Here is a 17,351-nt window from a genome sequence, read left to right as displayed (position 1 = left end):
CTGACTGCACCACACACACATGACTTTAGTTGTGAATGGCCGCGACACTTGGCACATTCGCCGTGCGAGAAGTAGCCGTCAGTCCGGACGCTGCTACCTGCTGCAGACCGAGCTTGCGCCGCGTACACCCATGGGTGTCGCTACTGTGACCGTCTTCTGCATTTGCACTGAGTGTAGCCGCTTTGATCGGCGCAGTTATTTTCAGAGTCACTCGCTCAAGCTATTTCGGACCGATTGGAAACGTGCAGACCGGTCGGGTAATCTGGATTGAGGAGCCGCACGGAGCGCTGCAGCAGACAGACACGGTACCAGAGCAGCAGCAACAGCAGCAGCAGCAGCAGCAGGGGAGGCACGAATGTGATGCCAAAGCTGGCCAGAAAAAACAAAGGTTCAAGTCTAGGAAAGGTAATCTGTCCTTCTTATGTGCAGCACTTTCTGCTCTTTGTGAGCTGCGGCTTTTTTCGCAGCTGAAAGTTTATTTGATTATACCTTTTCATATAATGTGTGTGTGTGAGAGGTGTCAGCCTCTTGCGGCAGCCAATCTATAACCTATAATGCCTATATCTTGCGGATGCTCAAACGCACAGCCCAGCCAGCCAGCTAAGCCAATAAACACTCCCAGTAGTGTTTAATGAGATAGACTTAGCTGGTCCTTTGTACTCAATAACAAGCGGGCAGCAACTGTATAATGTATTTTTATGACTTTAATATTAGAACTGTGCTACACATTATGTGTTTTTCTCAAACATTATGTGTTTTTTGTGACATTTATTTACTCATACCCTTTAAAGAACAGGGAGGCTACCACAAAATTTACAGATGGTATTTAAACAGAGGTCCTGCTGTGTCTAACAGGGTGGATATTACGGTTATTGTGTATTCATTTGTACTCAAATTTATAGTCACCTTGTATGGTGAATATACTGTAGGTTGCACGCAAGGGATACTTACATGTATCCTCTATGTGTAACCTATATTCAACACATACAGTCTCAGGGTTTAAGGGGGGTTGCCCACCCAGACAACAAGCGGTCCATAAAGTGAAGACGTTTATACGGAAGAAGCTGTTCTTACTTGTTCAATGGCTTCAGGCCAGCACCTACCTCACTCCGCACAGCCTATTATCTGACATCTGGTCCTTCTCGACAGGGACTTATGTGGTAATAGTATGTTTCAACAAAGGCTGTTAATCTGTGTAATGCCTGTTGTTTGTAAGGGGAAAACGCTTATTTCCCTATGATCACCATTCAGCTCTTTATATGGTGGAAACTCGGTCTGCCTTGGATGGGAAATGTTATTAGATGTGAAACCTTGGCAGTTGTTTTAGATGTTTTATGTTTCCCACTTCTGCGGTTAAGATTAAACAGGTTGCATATTTGTAAAATGGCAAAACTGTCAGGGAGAAATTGTCATTTTTGGGGCATAGCTTACACACACTCTTACAATCACAAGCTACGCCTTTACAGCATCCAGAGAACTGCTGTGATAAAGCATTTATCAGAAAAATAGGTCTGCAGACTGGTAAGATTCGGGCTCCAGTACTCATGGTTTTTGTATGAGGCTGGAGATGACTGCTGTCTCGCTGTACTTTTTTTTCCTTCAAGTTCTTGGTTGTCAGCTCGGCTCGGCATAGATAAAAGACAGTCATCCTCAAAGCGTTCTCTCATCACTTCAATGACATGCGCTAGTTTTGCTTCTCTCTTGCTACCCCACTCCTGACACACATCTGAGTTCACAGTGTGGAGGTTTTCCATTATGAGATCATGATGTTTTTCTTTTTTTAGCCGACCAGCCCGAAACTTTTTGTCTTTCAGTGCTTATCGCTCTCTGCAAGGGAGAGTTGGGGGGGAAGGGGGGGTTAGTGAAAGGCCTTGTTTTCCACAGTCCGAGCCAACGCAGTCCCTCCTGTCACACTCACTGACAGGCCAAAGGACAAAACAAAAAGATTCTGCAAGTTGACAGGAAACGACCTTCAGTTTCATACTGTACTTAAGAAACACACAGTCCACGAAGAACATGCCTCAAATCTTTGAATCAACGCTGACACCCGAAGCTCAACATGCCAGCATCGCACCAGATAAAATGTAATTCATTCTTGAGAGCAAAATCGTTATCACAGTTATTATATGATTAATTATGAAGCCCTAATTGAGTAGAATTGTCAGAAATTCAATTTACATGAAATCTCTGTGTGGATCTTAGTGGCATGTCCTTAATAGAAATGTCCCCTCTGAAACATAAAACCTCTTAATGCTGTTAAAAAGAATTGCTTCTGATATTTTGCATGTAGCCCATATTGGTGATGGGTTTATTGTTCTGTTTAACTGCAATCCATTTAATTTGTGATACTCTGGCTTTAGTCCCTGTTGTTGACTGGTACATTTTCTTATTCCGCTTGGTATCTGTTGGGTAGATGTAGAAACATCCAGATATAACAACTATAATGACATTTTAGTCGTACAGCGTTTTGAATTTTGACAAAAGAATCTTGCCATTTTACATGGAGGCTCAGTTTGCAGCACAGGGGAGTCTGTCCTCCCAGGAAGAGCAACAGCATCAGTTGTTTCAGTCAGTGCCCTAAAACAATGGGGTGGATGGATTGGTATACAAAACATCGGCTGTTTGTGTCCCGTTTCCAACCAACAGTTCATGTTTTTTTGTTTTTTTTTTTAAGATCACGACCACGATCATCCCGAACCATACCCACATGTTTATTATTGTAACCATGACTACAAAGGTCCTTTAACCATAACAAAGTGGTCATTTTAACCCAAACCGATATGTTTCCTTAACCATAGTGTTGTCAGATCACAGAGCTGCTTCACTTTCAGCACTGTACTGGTTGTGGAAGGCACAGACAGATGATGTCTGTCTGATAGCGGCGTCAGATCAGAAGACGTGTGCCTGCGTCGAAGCGGAGGGAACAGACAATGTTTTGTCAGTTAATTCGAAGGACTTGCTGGTACAAGGGAAAGACCAATCATCGAAGAACTGCCAGTTCCTCCACGGACAATAGTCTATATAGAACATAATGTAATGCAGGATATTTTTTACATAAGAGGTGAAACTCACTTTCTCTTGAGCAGAAAGCCTCTTCTTTTAGCACAGCTATACTTCTTTTCACCTAATCGCGCTGCTCAAATGTTCATGTACGTTCTTATTCTGCAGCTCACAGAAAGTCACTCTTATAACTGTGGAAAATCACAGATTAAATGAGGAGCGGACGAGACATCAGAAAGTCACTTTGTCATAAAGTAACAGAATGCACTGAATTTTATAGATTGGTACTGCATATTATTGTTAAAGTTTATACTCTTATCTTTCCCTTTGAAGTGACACCAGCAGCTGTTTATAGACAGTTTTATACAACTTATACTAGTAAAAACTGTATCTGACACTGCATTTTGTATTCTTTGATGTGGCTGGAGTTAATTAAGAGACTTCTAACAGCACAAGAGTGTTTGTCTGCTCCCTCAGATATGAAAAAGTCTGTTGTTTAATGAGGTAAAACTGCTCACGACCAGGCCAGACACCACCGAGCGTCGCGCTCTCAAAACGTGAGATCATTTCCTGTGTGGGGAATAAAGGTGTCGCGCGACAACATTGTTCAATGCCGATATGAGTCGTGATAGACAAATACTGACGTGTGCATTTTAGCGATACAGTTCCTGTGTCTTTCTGCTTTAATAGGTACACAGCTAACGTTGAATACTAAAAAAAGAAATGAAATAAATTATTTCAAACATGCTCTTATTGGACAAATTGCACATGAATGCCGTGCTAGCTAATCCTGCAGTTGCCGTCAGATTAACAATTAATCTGAGGGTTGCTCATGGCTAGGTGAGGCTTCATCTGATTGGCCAAATGTGAATGTATGGCCCATGTATCTAAGGCTCCTTCTGATAGGTTGAATGTTTACATGCTCAATGTGAATGGTTTTTGTAAATAAAATGTTTTTTCTCTTCCAGCGCTTTTCAGGCAGTCTGATGATGCGTCTGATCGCGCATGCTCAAATTTCAATGGCGGAAATACGATTTATCGGTCGGCACTAGTCCTCAGGGATGTGTTTATTCTTTTCACTGAGTGCGGAGGGAGATGCCAGTCTTTATTGTGCTTTAATCAGGAAAAAACAGGCAAGGAAAACAGGCAAGCCTACAGGAAAAAAAAACAAAAACGCCTTGCTTTTTACTTTTGTGTGTATTTGTGCATGTATGTGTGTCCAGTACTATGAATAGCAAAATCATCAGTTTAGAAAGAAATGCAGCGTAGGGGGAATTGAAATTGATATTTTGGTCATAATTTATTTCTCTGTTGGCCAGTAACTCAATTCTAAGCTCCCAGAGTAAACGAGGCAGTCACATTAGAACTGCACGGCAAAGGCGACCACAGCGACGGCGTCAGGCACAGTACACGAGGAGAAAATCAGAGAAAGACCAGCAGCAGCTCCAGCACGTTGAGAAATCTGTGGATAAAGATATTCCCGATAGCCCGTAAAACACTCTGAAATTGCCTCATTTAGGAGAGACGACGGTGCACTGAACTCCTTTAATGAGGGACGGATTCTCCCCAGCCACGTCCCTCATTTCGGTGTGGCCCTTTGATTATGTAATAATGATGCGAAAAAGGCGTCTTCTTAGCGCCTCATTCTTTCTTGTTAGTGAATGGAAGCGGAGGTACGCTGGGCCGTTTCATCTTGGCCGCGGTCGGCTGTTGCTACTCTGTTGCCTCCTGTACTGCTGGGAGTCAGTGACATTTATTAAGTTCCGATGGGCACATTTTCACTGCGTCTCTCACCTACTTGTAGCGCACTGCCTTCGACGAGATGACGATTCTGATGTTTGTGTCAGGAATCAGCCCTCTGCTGCTGCAGTTCAGTTCAGACAGCCGAGGCTGTTCTGGGGTATTATTTGTCACAGATACCACTTAGCTTTCCGTGGCTCTCTCATTGCAGACGAGCGCTTTCAACCAAACCGCGACAACAATGTGGCAGTGTTTTGAATATGTGCTGTTTGTATGGGAAATGTCTGTGATTTCAAACCAGCCAAAATAGATTCGGAGGAAGCTGCTGGAGAGACTGTTTTGTATTTCTTGTAACATGTTGTTGCCTGTTTCTCTTCAAAGGAGTTGGATATACACCTTAGAACGAATCCAGCAGCTCAACCAAAAATACAGCACAGGATCAAAGTGCTTTGGTGTTTTCATCTACTACATACAAGGGAGGCTATTATGATACATAGGCCTAGTTACAGTTTCAAAACAATAAATGGGGGCATTGCATCAATATATTATAACTCAAGGTTTGTGTGTGTTTCTTACTTAATATTTTAGTCCGCCTGCATTACACAGCATTGGATTTTGTATTTCTGGAAGAAGCATGTGTTCAGTTGCTATGAGTCGTTGTTTACAGATGATCATAGTAGTGCGGTAGCTATTACGACATATGCCCCAAAAGGGAAGGTGTGTAATAAGATGGCCTGCCCGTGGTGAATATAGAAGTGTGATGTTCATTCATCCTCGGCTGTTTTCTCTGCCGCTTCTTATTTTTAGACGCTATTAGCTCCCAGGTGCCGTCGCCAACAGTGCTTCGTTTCCTAAACCTAGAAATAATAAGTCACCTCAGTCTAAAGACATTCAGCATTGTCTGATGGTTTCACGTGGGACTCGAATCGCAGTGTCTCAGCTGAAAATCCTGCGTTTGACCCATCCTTGAACAGCAATGTCCTCCCTGTGTGGACTCTCATGCTTTAGATTACGTCACCTGGTGACAGGTGTTAACAGCTGAATAGCTGCCGTGTGGCTTTTCTCACCATGGTGCAAATAGACCTTTTGAAACCACTGATTTTTAATTACTTGCATGGTAATTTAGGATAAGTCGTTAGCACGAATAAAGGTACAAATAACCTTAAGTATGGGTCACAGTCTGCTGTGCATGACGCGTCTACCTGTGAAAACCAAATGTCAGGACTAATAAGACGCCCATCTCAGCTGGTTCTAATGCTTGGAATCATAATCAGAGTTGACTTGCTGACACTCTGTGTTTGCATTCTGCACAAAAAGCAGTGCTTTGAAAACAGTGGAAAGCCACTCGGTGAAAATAGAGTACAGCTGCTGGCTCAAGAGGCCTGTGAATGTCGCGCAGAAGAAATTCTAAGTGGTGTTCTTTTATCTGGCATGTTGGTGTGGATGTAGGAAATTATCTTTAAAAAGCTCGTAAGGCCTGAAAGATGCTGACATGTAGCAGCATGTTCAAATTGATGTATTTTGTGTGAACGTGGCCTGAGACCAGAAGCCTGTTCCTGTTGAGGGGTCTGCGGGAAGTCGTTTCTACTCATTTCCCCGTAGTTTGCGCTGATGTATTTCATATTGGCAGTTGCCGCTGTGACTGGAGTCTCTGAGCGTACTGCTGCATTGCAGCTTTAATGAAATCAAGTTAATCAGTTCTCTCTGGACAAGTGCAAGTGTTACATGCATCCTTGTCTGTGCGCTACCTCTTGAATTACATGACATTACCTGATTCTGCCGAGATGCCATGCTGTTAGATAACAAAGATTGGCCATGCGGCTTTATCCAATCAGTCTGCCACTCAAACTTTCCTCCAGGGAACCAAAGATCCCTCTTAGCCTATTAGGCAGCTGCTTGAGCCGACCCCAGCTGCTGAAGTCAAATGAATGGCAGAGCATTCATCAGGCTTGAAAGCTGTTTCTCATAGCCGGAACAACAGCTATGATACCAACAACCTTCACTTTGTAATGTTGTTGGGAGCAACCGGTGACCTCTGTTACCCCTGCTCGAGTTCTGTGGTGAAAGTGCGTAGTTTTTACACCCACCAGGTAGTTTCTGCCTCTTTCTGCGCACACCAGAGACCTCATCATCATCATCAAGTGTTGCACTCGTCCTCCCTGTTCTCCTCACTCACAACATCTGCTGTCACTATTAGCAGATTAGCAGGGACTGTGCAATGCGTCATGAAAGCTGTGCATTTTAACCGTGTGCTATAATGGGTTCAGCACAAGACAAATAGGGTTACCACCATGTCACCTATTTAATGCTCGTACACCGACACTGCTGCCGCCCAGGCTTTGTAACATGATCCGTGGGCTGGCGTGAAGTTGTCAATGAAACACTGGTGCTCTGTCATATCTAAAAGCTCCACTGTTCCTCTGTGTGTGGTGCTCAGTGAGCAGTGGGAGATGGGCCTCTGTGATGTGAAGTGCCATTAATGGGTTAACTTCATTATAATTTGCCCAGGCATTTCTGTGTCTGCAGAACATAGTGGAGACGTTGTTGTTGATACTGCTGCTTCCATTGGCTTTGTGTGCTAAAACAGGGTGTGACGATGAGTGTAGGAGTGTAGGAGAAAAGGATTTTATGAAACGTCGCACTGTTTTCAGTCTGGACCAGCACTGTTTTCAATGATGCCCTTTGTATGAAGGAACTACAATAAATACATGGCTGTAAATCATCATTTTTAAGGAAGATATTCCATTCTTAAAGCTGAAGAGGATATAAATCCGACCTTAGATTAAACTGCTGTTGACTGCTTTTTCCAAAGTCAAGAATGAACTTGTAATGTCAAAACATTTGATGTGACGGCCTCTGTCTGTGGAGCGAGCTACAAACCAACAAGAGGCCAGTTTACAGTGTGGTCAGGCAGACCAAGCCGAATCCAGTTGTTTACCGCCATTTTTTAAGTTCTTCACAGTTTTGTTCACACATTCTGTGAGTTGATGTCACTAGTTTCTTATCGGTTGTCAGTAAAGAACTAATAGATTTTTCTGTTCGACTAGTAGTTGTTAATTTTAAGCCGTTAGTCGAATAGTTGTCACGTGTTTTCGATATTAATTGAATTATTGAAATACTGTATTTTAACACACAAGAACACTGAACAGTTTGTTACTTTATTTCAACAAAACTTTATTTTCTGCAACCACTGTTATATACTCTACTATTGACTAAGACTCTTCTCATCGACTAACGCTTTACTTGACGATTAGAGGGCAGCCCTAATTGCCGCCCTAGAAGTACAGAGTGATTGATTAACACTGACAGAAAATCAATTGATGACAATTTAAAAAAAATTGTTTCAAGCAATTTTTCAAATATAAGTGCCAAAACTTCTGTAGAATCCCGTTTTTCCAACTAGAAGCTTTTCAGCGTTAATTTTTGCCCCGATGAAGACTCAGGGGGTCAAAACTGGTCCGAGTTTTAAACCAGTACGTCCAATGTGGCTTTTGGTACAAGTTTTCTCCTTGGTCCTCTTTTTGTGATCGTTTTTTTCATCTTCAAGAGCACTCAGTAGCAATCAATTAAAACATAATCCACAGATTCATTAGTCAGTTAGCTCGTTGCATTCATTCTTATTTAATTTATGTTCCCAGGTTCATTTGGATAGAAGATGTGATGTAGCAGTTTCCAGAGTTTAAAAGTTAACCATTAACAGATTTTAATAATGAAATAATGAGAAAAAAATTAGACATGGTTGGGCTTCTGGTTGTGCAGTATTACTCTTTAATACATTGAAATATTTTAGCTGCCTACGCTTTAATAAACCCAACAAGTTGTCGCATGTAATTATAGATTTTTGTTTGGACCACGGGGAGCAAATTTTGATGAATTGATTCAAAGCTAAGTGAAACTGGCTCCACATACTGCGAGTCTGGAGCCCTGTAATGCTACGTGGCACAGTTTGCAGGCTGTTTTTCAAGACTCCTTTTAGCCGAACTATTGTATTTTGCTCAGGCCAAGATGGTTTTACTCAGGCCGCGCACACTTATAAATTTCAAAAAGGAAAGTGCATGCAGATCAAAAACACGCACTCAGTTTTCTCGGTTCAACCAAATGTCAGATTATAGACCACAATGCTTGCAGCTGCATGGGTTTGTCCTTTGCAAATGAAAAGTCTCCACTTTAGCTTCACTGTGGGATCTACAGTACTGTACCCCATGGTGGCACTTAGTGGAATGCGAGTTTAATGCACTTTGTCTAACACAGTATTATAAGGATCCTGTACTTGCGTGCAAGCGCGGAATGTTCTATATGAGATGCTCTTCAAAAAGCATTAAAACCTTTTTAAGGATTTTCTATTTTCCTTCCAGATATGAAAAGATAAATGGCCTTGTTGATAGAGTCCATACTCAGCGCAGGGACTAGTTTCAGTGAGTGGCTTTCTTCAACAGTGGCTTGTTTTTAAGGTAGGCCAGTGGTCTACTGCTTAGCCTCCAGTCACCAAAATATGTCCTTGTTCAGGCATGAGAGTCCATTGTGTTAGCAGTCAGAGCATAGAGCCCCCTCTGAGTCGGTCTAAAAATACTCCAAACCACCTCTGCCCCAAACCACACACTGAGGGGCAAGAATGAAGAGGGGCTGCATGGGGCTGGATGAGTAAACCTGCAAACATGCAGCACTAAGCAGTGCATTTCCCTGCAGTATGCTAACTGTAACTGTTGGTAGCTGTTGGTATAGAATGTATTCTAACGCAGGGGGTTAGAATTGTAAGATCCCCCCTCTCTCACTGAGTCATTCACACATACAAAACCATGTTGTGATGCAGGCTACTCATCAGCAAAACAAACTAGGCTAACCCATCAGTGCGATCCCCGTCCCTGCAGGGTATGATGGCGTCTTTATTTGGCAGTCTGTCAAACAAAACCTCTGCACTGTTCAGGAAAGCCTCCTTCACGCCTTCTCCATCTGCGAATGGCGTGCCGCGTTGAAATGTTCTAGCCGGCCTCTGCAGCCTGAGATACACGGCCTTTTAAAGGTGCTGTTTAAAACTGACCATGGTTTTCTCAAGCCCGGTTTCAAAGGGAGCCGGGTTGAAGAGGCCTGCTCGCCGTGTCACATGCAGGTTTGTGGTTACTGGTCACAGCACCTGCTCTGTCGCACGGCAGCACAAGGACGCGAGTCGTGTGCCGTTTTTCGTAAATTTGCCCCATCGTGTCAACGTTAATTCATAAAGCTGGTTTAAGCTGTTTTATCACTAACCTAATTCATCAACTTGTACTTACGGGATCACACATTAATATTTACCAGAGTAGTCACATATGTCAGTATTGTAGTAGTATTAGTATTTGCTCTCACATGTGCCTCTGGAAAAGGCTTAGTGTGCCCTTGCTTTGTGTTATAGCTTGCTGTACGGAGTAAAGACTACATGTTGTGATTGTGATTTATGTGCCTATCTCAGTGTAGTTGTTTAAGGCTTACGAATTGCACAGAGGAGCACAGAATTTTATGTTTTTGCAGGGTCTGGTTAGTGCAAACGGTTTATTTTGGGGGAAGTTTTAAATGAGACACATAGAATAAAATGAACTTGATGAAATATCATTATTCTAAGGTTAGATTTGGTCATTTTTGAGCATTTGAAAACCCAATGCTAATTTCTGTTGGAACAGTTCCTGGCTATGATAAATGCCGTCTTTGGTTTTTTAAAGAAAACACGCCTTTCAAACCCACAGGCAGGTCGTCGGGGTCAGAGAGGTAGACAGCGTGTTTTCAGAAATACAGGATTTGAAGGAAGCCTGTCTGGTACAGTTGCTTGATAGCTGATCTCCTTCCCAGGGCTGAAAAGATGCCGAGAGCTCCGGCCTTACCTCAAGGTCAGGGTCAGCCAGTTGCACAGTGGGCGACAGGAAGCCAGAGGGACTGCCATCTCTAAATGCCTAATGAGCCTCTAATTGATATCCAGCTGAAAACCCCACAGAGTGTTAATGCCAGATCCAAGGAAGCTATATTAGGTTCCCTCTTCATTTAGCCAACAAGACATAGGAGGCCCTGAAGCATGCATTTTTAACATGGAGTCACGGAGGTAATGAGAGCTAACGACACAGTGGTTGGTCAGAGAAATTGTCAGTGTTTTCACTGTGTGGGCACAGACTGATAACACAAACACCCACGTTTTTACATATCTCTCCTTTTGTGTTTAATTCTCCGTTGGAGCCGCTGTTGAAACCACACTCTTTCATTAATATGTTCCTCTTTTGGTCAGTCAGGGTCTTTATGCCTCCTCCAGCTGGAGTCTGGGATCTCGACATAAAGAGAAAGAGAAAAAACACATTTCACTTGAGGCTTCACTACCATGTTAGCTGCAGTATTAAGGACTGAGTAATGTTCCCATCATCTCCCACTCTTTTATGAGATGTAACTGCTGTAATGAGATGGATTTTAAGAAGGGCTAATCTTAGGCAATGCTTTAAACCAGCTCTCTAACCGTATCCCATTCTCCACGCTTTTTGAAGGCTCCAGCCCCTCTGCCAGGACAGCTTTCAGACTGGATTTGCCTAAACGTTTCATTCATCTCGATCAACACCGACTAAGACCAATGTAGCACCCAAAACAGCAACTGCAGAGTTTTCATGCTTGTGGAGTGTAGACCGGCAGATGGCATGTGTTTGTTAAGACGGTTAGTATTGTTTAAAGTCGATCCCTGTTAATTCGCCGTGCTCGGATAATGGCTCGACCTGTCATTCAAACATGTACCTGCCACTTAAAGCACAGGTACCTGCCAGGCTGCTGCTCAGATGTTCTATTTTCGTTTCTTATGATGAAATGGTGAGGCTGCTTTCTCAGGTGTTGGAGGTGGTTGTATTGTTCAGCAGCTTACACTGATTCCTCAGCTTGGCTGTCCGAAGCGTTTGTGTTTGGTTGGTACAGAGTGCTTTTCAGCCTCTTTCTGCAGGCTCCCCACTCTGCAACGTTAGCGACATGTTTTAATGAGGTCTCAGCACAAGAGGCAGCATTTCTCATTTTAGGGCTCGGATGAAAGGGCACCTGAGCTTAAAGGATGCTGAAGCAGGTGAATAGGAGTGTTGCTTTGGTTTATGGGTAAAGGCCAGGCATTAGAAATTACAACCACATTAGAAATTGCATTTTGGTTGTTGGAGAGTAATGGGACAGGTGGCTGAGCAGCACTTACATGTCCATTTTAGGGGCCTTGTGTGTGCTCATGAGTAGATCTGTGTAGACTAATGTGCTCAACATGTTGCATTCATTTCCAACATGCTGAACAGGTACCTGAACAGGTACAGTGTGCTGATACAGCACACTGTACCAGGAGCACACCGCCTGCAAAGTAACAGCGAAGAACCAGTGGCTGTGGTGCAATGCAAGCCAGCCCCCCCCCATAATGCACATAAGGTTGAGATTCACCTGGAAACTCTGTAAAACAGGTGCAGTTGTGTGCCAGGAAGTTTGTTTTTACCTGCTGTGGAGAAGTTTCTGGGATCCTTCTTTGCTAGACCCTCGCATTCAAGATCACAGACACAAACAATTTAATTACTGAAGACTTAAAGGTCCAGTGTGTAGGATTTAGAGGCCTCTAGTGGTGAGATTGTAGATTTCAACCAACTGAACACCCCTCACCTCAGTGTTTAATACCGTGGCCACTAAAAGTGTGACATTAAAGAGGACCTGCTCCCTCTGTAGATATACAGAGCTCATTTAAAACCAATGATTACATTAGAATTCTTATTTTCAGGTGATTATGCAGGTGATTTTTTCTTTTTTTTTTTTACATTTCTGCCAATTAATCCTCCCAAATCCTACACAATGTACCTTTAACAGTGATAAAGACACGTGTATGGCAAGATATTTTATTCTTGAACCATAAACGTTATTATCAGAGATTATCACAGTGAGTAGAACAGTAGTAGTGCACACTCAACACCGTAAATAAGATTTTGGTCGATAGTAATTATAAGTAAAACCACAGGTGAAACAAAAATGCATTGAACTTGGTTTTGGAAAATTTTAGTAACAATTTGTTTATTTCTAAAACTCATTACAATTGACTGAGACAGTTTTACTCTCGATACACAATTAAAGGAGCCACCTTATTAGCCACAAACGTGTCTTCACTCGTTCTTTTGATATCCTGTCTCTGCCGATGCAACTTAAATTAATTGGCGATAACAATGGTGGGTGATTTTTCTTTTTTTTTATGTAAGTAATTGGTCCGCAGTGACCTCCGTTTTATTCCCCCGACCTTTGGCAAAGAGAAAATATGGTCAGAGGAGATCCGAGACACCTTGTTCTGAGCGTGGAGTCTGGTCTAAGCAGGCCAATTTGTCTGAGTGCTTATTTCTCAAACTGGCAGAAAGAGCGTGAGACACAGCCGAGGCTTCTTCATGATGTGGAGCAGTTCACTTTAGCCGGCGTAAAACAGGCGAACACGAGCAGCTAGACTTTACACAGAGGCATTTGTATTACATGAAGGCTTAAACACTCACAGCCTCTGAGAAGGAGATGAGAGGGAGAGCTTGAATGCCATATTTATCAGTGAAATGGGGACTTACAGTGTTGGTCGCATAATTTGTTTTGATCGTTTTTTCTAGCCTTTTCAGTTATTAATACAGAAGCCCAGTGGACAAAGGAGAATTATGCGTTCTGCCACATGATTGAGATTTGAATGGGCTTTCTTTGGGACTGAGATCCGAATGGATGTTTTTTGTCTAATTGAGTGCCCTTTTTCTGCTTCAGCAGGCCATATCGTTGTAAGCCAGACGAATAGCACAGGGAGGTGTTTTGCCCTTGCTTCCCTTCTAATCATCATCTGCTGGGGGGGGTAGGGACAGCTGCCCGGCCTTTGTGACCCCTCTAGCTTCAAGTGACAAGGGGAGCCGACCTTGGGAAATGTTCCGTGTCTGTCGGTGGCCACATTTCTTTAACCCCAAGCCCCGTTAAGAGGTTTTCACACGCGCACATGAAAACTTGCATAACCAGACCTTTTCAGACATGTTTTATTTGAACGGGACAAAAATAGTGTCTGACTGAAGCGGTGGAATTTCATTAAAACATCACTGTGTTGGATTTCACAAGCATTTTATTCACTTCAGATTAAAAAAGCCAAATGTTTCCCAGAGCATGCCTTCACAGGCGCTATTTAAATCCCCCCTCCAAGCTCTCAAAGCCCTGAACCAAAACATTTCAATAAATAATCAATATATACTGTAATATAATCAAACAGAGAGTTATGGAGATATGACTGTCTCACTGCTTCTCATTATTATTGCTCTAACTTATTTAGGCTCCCATTGGTTGGCTCAGCTTAATTAATGTGTTGGCAATTCAGTGTGAAATTCAGATTAAGTCTTATAGAGCGCTCCCTACAGAGAGCATTGTGCAAACTATAATTAGAAAATGAAAAAAGTACCAAGTCCATGTGACACCCTTGAGGAAACTTGATTATTGTGTTGCAGTGTTGTCTGACGACTTCTTTTGTGCACAAATGACTTTCTGCTAGCTTTTGGAAATCTACGTCTTAGTTGTCCTTGATGAATAGAAGGAAATCGGCTGCCTTGACTCTGCAGGATATCACAGAGGGAGATTTGAGGGTTGCTGCAAGGACTCTGTGACGCTCCGATGAATACGTTGAATTACACTCGGGGACGTTTTTTTTTTTTTTTTAAGCGTTGACGCTTAAGGAACTGTTTGTTTGACAAATACTGGAGCATTACTCTCATAACTTCATTTTACAACCAAGCCTCCTCTTTCCAAAAGTGTGGGCTAATTAATTCTCTATAGAGCAACTTAACTGCCAATTGTGTTTATGTAATCGCCTGAAAACTTGAACATATGTTTCTGTGGGCCAGCGCTGCTTAAACCAATTAATCTTTGTAAAGATTTAATAATTTCGTTGCACAAACAGAATGAAAGAGTGTGTGGAAGACACTGGAATGTCCACATGTGTTTTGCGAGTTACCGAATTAGATGCTCAGATGTCTGAAATGTTTTGATGGACTTTGTTTAGGAGGAGACAACCAAACCAGTTTTTACATCCCTCTTTTTTAATGTTTATCACCACTGCTGAAAGCTCCCACACACAAAAATCCCCCCCCCCCCCCCCCCCCCCCCCCACGACTCCCCCATCCTTAACTGGCCGCCTAATGACATAATGACACATTTGGTCAGAGTGCTTAGGGACTCAGTGGGTCTGCATCACAACTCTGAAAGCAGCACTTTATGTCAGATCCACCCCCTGATGAGGGCGACAACTGTCCTCTGTCCCAGTCTGCCCTTTGACAACCAGCCCTGTAGATGCCTCAAACTGCGTTGTTTGCATCACCAGCCCCTGTTTGTGTTCTCTGTTGGAAAAAGATCATCAACGGAGCGCGCGGCGACGGTGCAGGCAGTCCACTGCACAGACTCGCCACGCCACTGAGCCGGAATTGTCAAATTGCGTCTGCCGCTTCTGCTGTGCGTCAATACGAGGCTCTTTCAGCCAGTTGCTCGCCGTGAGTTAAAGGTTTTATTTCACTGTGGTTGCCTTTGTAGAGAACTGTTGGGTGTCCCCTCTGGAGAGGGATCTGGACTGTGGTTCAGGCGAGAGAAATGTAGCGCCTCACTGCCCTCAAAGCCGGATTTGGAGACCTGCCTGCTGTCTACTCATGGTGAGTCATCTCTCAAGTTTCATGGCACTTGAACTCGTGTATATAGCCGGGACCTTTATACCTATTGCAACATTACACCAAGGTCGTCGTGTGAAGTAACGTTCACAGAACAATAGATGCATTGTTAACCTTGTGTTTGCAGTACATGCACGTTGTTTATCTGTATTTTGAATCTGGCTCGTATTGTGAGCACATTTGTTCTTTGTGTGGTGATTCGGATGGATGAGTGGGTAAACTTGCATGTTTGACTCTGTTTATTGTTCGTTTCTTTTATAAACCCAGGAATTCATACAGTAGCCAATTTGCCTTTGATCATACTGTTTTTGAAATGACTGTTTAACCTTTAAGATTCAGGTGAAACAAACTGTGTGGCTGCCTTATCAGTCAATTACATCTTGGCATTTAATCTTAGATTTTAGAAAAACATCTGAATTTGTGTCAACATGTCATGTAAAACGAGTCCTGGGGATCTGGGTAAACTTGCAGGACTTGTTGTAAGTGTATTAGTGTTTCTTTCTCAGTATTGCACTTCATCAAACAAAGGAAGCTGTTATTCTGTTAGTAATGGATCAGAAAACCTTTCCTCCTGCTATTTTTCTGAATTACTATAAGCTCAAACTTGTTCCTTGTTCAAGATCAATTAGAAAACGATTTGTAGGCTTATCATCAGTGCTGCTTAATTTTAAAAGAGACTTTTCCTGAAACACACTGGTCAACGGCTGTTCTGACAACCCTCTAACTGGTCAGCCTTGGAGAATTGACCTAATCGTGATGCATCTTTGTAGGAGAGGATAGCTGCCTCTGCAGAATAACTGTCTATTCAGGAAAACTCCTGTCATTAAGAAATACATCCATGTTGCCTGCTTCTGTTTTCGCTGCATGTGTTCACGGTGCATGCTGTAGAGGTGCTGTCATCTCTTCAGAAGACGCTTTGTGTCAGAAAAAGTCTTATTTTTAAGAAGTGTCCCGAGTACTGATCGATGTGTCGGCTTGGGGCCGTGTGTAATTACTCTGTGACTGGCCAGCCATGAAATTGTTGTTTGGCTCTGAAATAGATCCAAAGTCATTTCATAAGAAGTTTTTTAGAGTAAGGTCTTCTGGTTCTGCCGAAATCGGGATGAATATGACATTAGCACATCACGGGTTGGTTTGGCTCATCCAATAAATCAGGTAAGAGTTCACAAAGGCATCTGCCTGTGACCTCTGCAGTCTCATACCAGGGTTTAACATTGTGTCACCCAAACACATGATGTCTGTAGTCTATTTAGCTTTTCAAGTGTGTGTCTGAAGACGAACATCTTCTGTCAGCTGTTAAAGGGAGTGTGGCGCTCGCAGGCTGCAGAGAGGTATGCACAGTGACAGTTGCTGGCGCACATGTATGCAGCTGTGGCCTGCAAGATGCGGGCCGGCAAATGGAGTGGAAGAGTAGTCCCATTAAACTCTGGCTCTCCTCTGAGAAAGAGGCTAACAGCTCTGAACGCTGGCCTCTCGCTCCCTGGCAGAAAGTGCTGACACAAATTTTTTGTCTGACTGAAATGCCTTCTGACCGCGTGACACTGGCTCTTTTCTTCCTCTGAGACTCCACCGGCGTAAAGCTGGGGCTGCACAAAAGAGACACAGTCTGTGAGCGCTGCTTATGGAGGTGGCATGAATTATAATCGTACCATAAACTGGCGCAAAGGTCTGCATTACTCACACTTTAGAGGGTGAGGGAGGAATTTCTTTGTTAGAGCCGATAATTGGGTTTATATGCGTAAAACATTTCATCAAGGGTTTAGCACAAAATTCTGGACCCTGTACAGACACATTCTCTATGGGCCCCTCCCCAAATCCACAGCTATTCTTTATACTATCTTTGTGTGCCCTCCTCACGTCGAAACCCGTGTTTTACACCTCCTCACACATCCTGGTAATTTAGCCTCCCTGTCAAGCAGTCTCTTGTTAAACAGCTTCACATACACTTACACT

At 43.1% G+C, this 17,351-nt stretch overlaps 1 protein-coding gene across 3 annotated transcripts in view; it reads left to right on the top strand.

Annotated features, from left to right (window-relative positions):
* Positions 1-17,351, top strand: part of tanc2b (tetratricopeptide repeat, ankyrin repeat and coiled-coil containing 2b) — a 141,959-nt gene continuing 124,608 nt past the window's right edge. For all 3 annotated transcript variants that reach the window (XM_041963436.1, XM_041963437.1, XM_041963435.1), the window contains exons 1-2: positions 1-405; positions 15,268-15,383. The gene's annotated coding sequence lies outside the window, so the exon portion shown is untranslated. The remainder of the gene's footprint in view (positions 406-15,267; positions 15,384-17,351) is intronic.

Source organism: Chelmon rostratus, chromosome 21 (assembly GCF_017976325.1).
Source record: "Chelmon rostratus isolate fCheRos1 chromosome 21, fCheRos1.pri, whole genome shotgun sequence".
Lineage (NCBI taxonomy): Eukaryota > Metazoa > Chordata > Actinopteri > Chaetodontiformes > Chaetodontidae > Chelmon > Chelmon rostratus.
The sequence above is the reverse complement of the archived record's forward strand: the minus strand, read 5'-3'. Positions and strand labels throughout refer to the sequence as shown.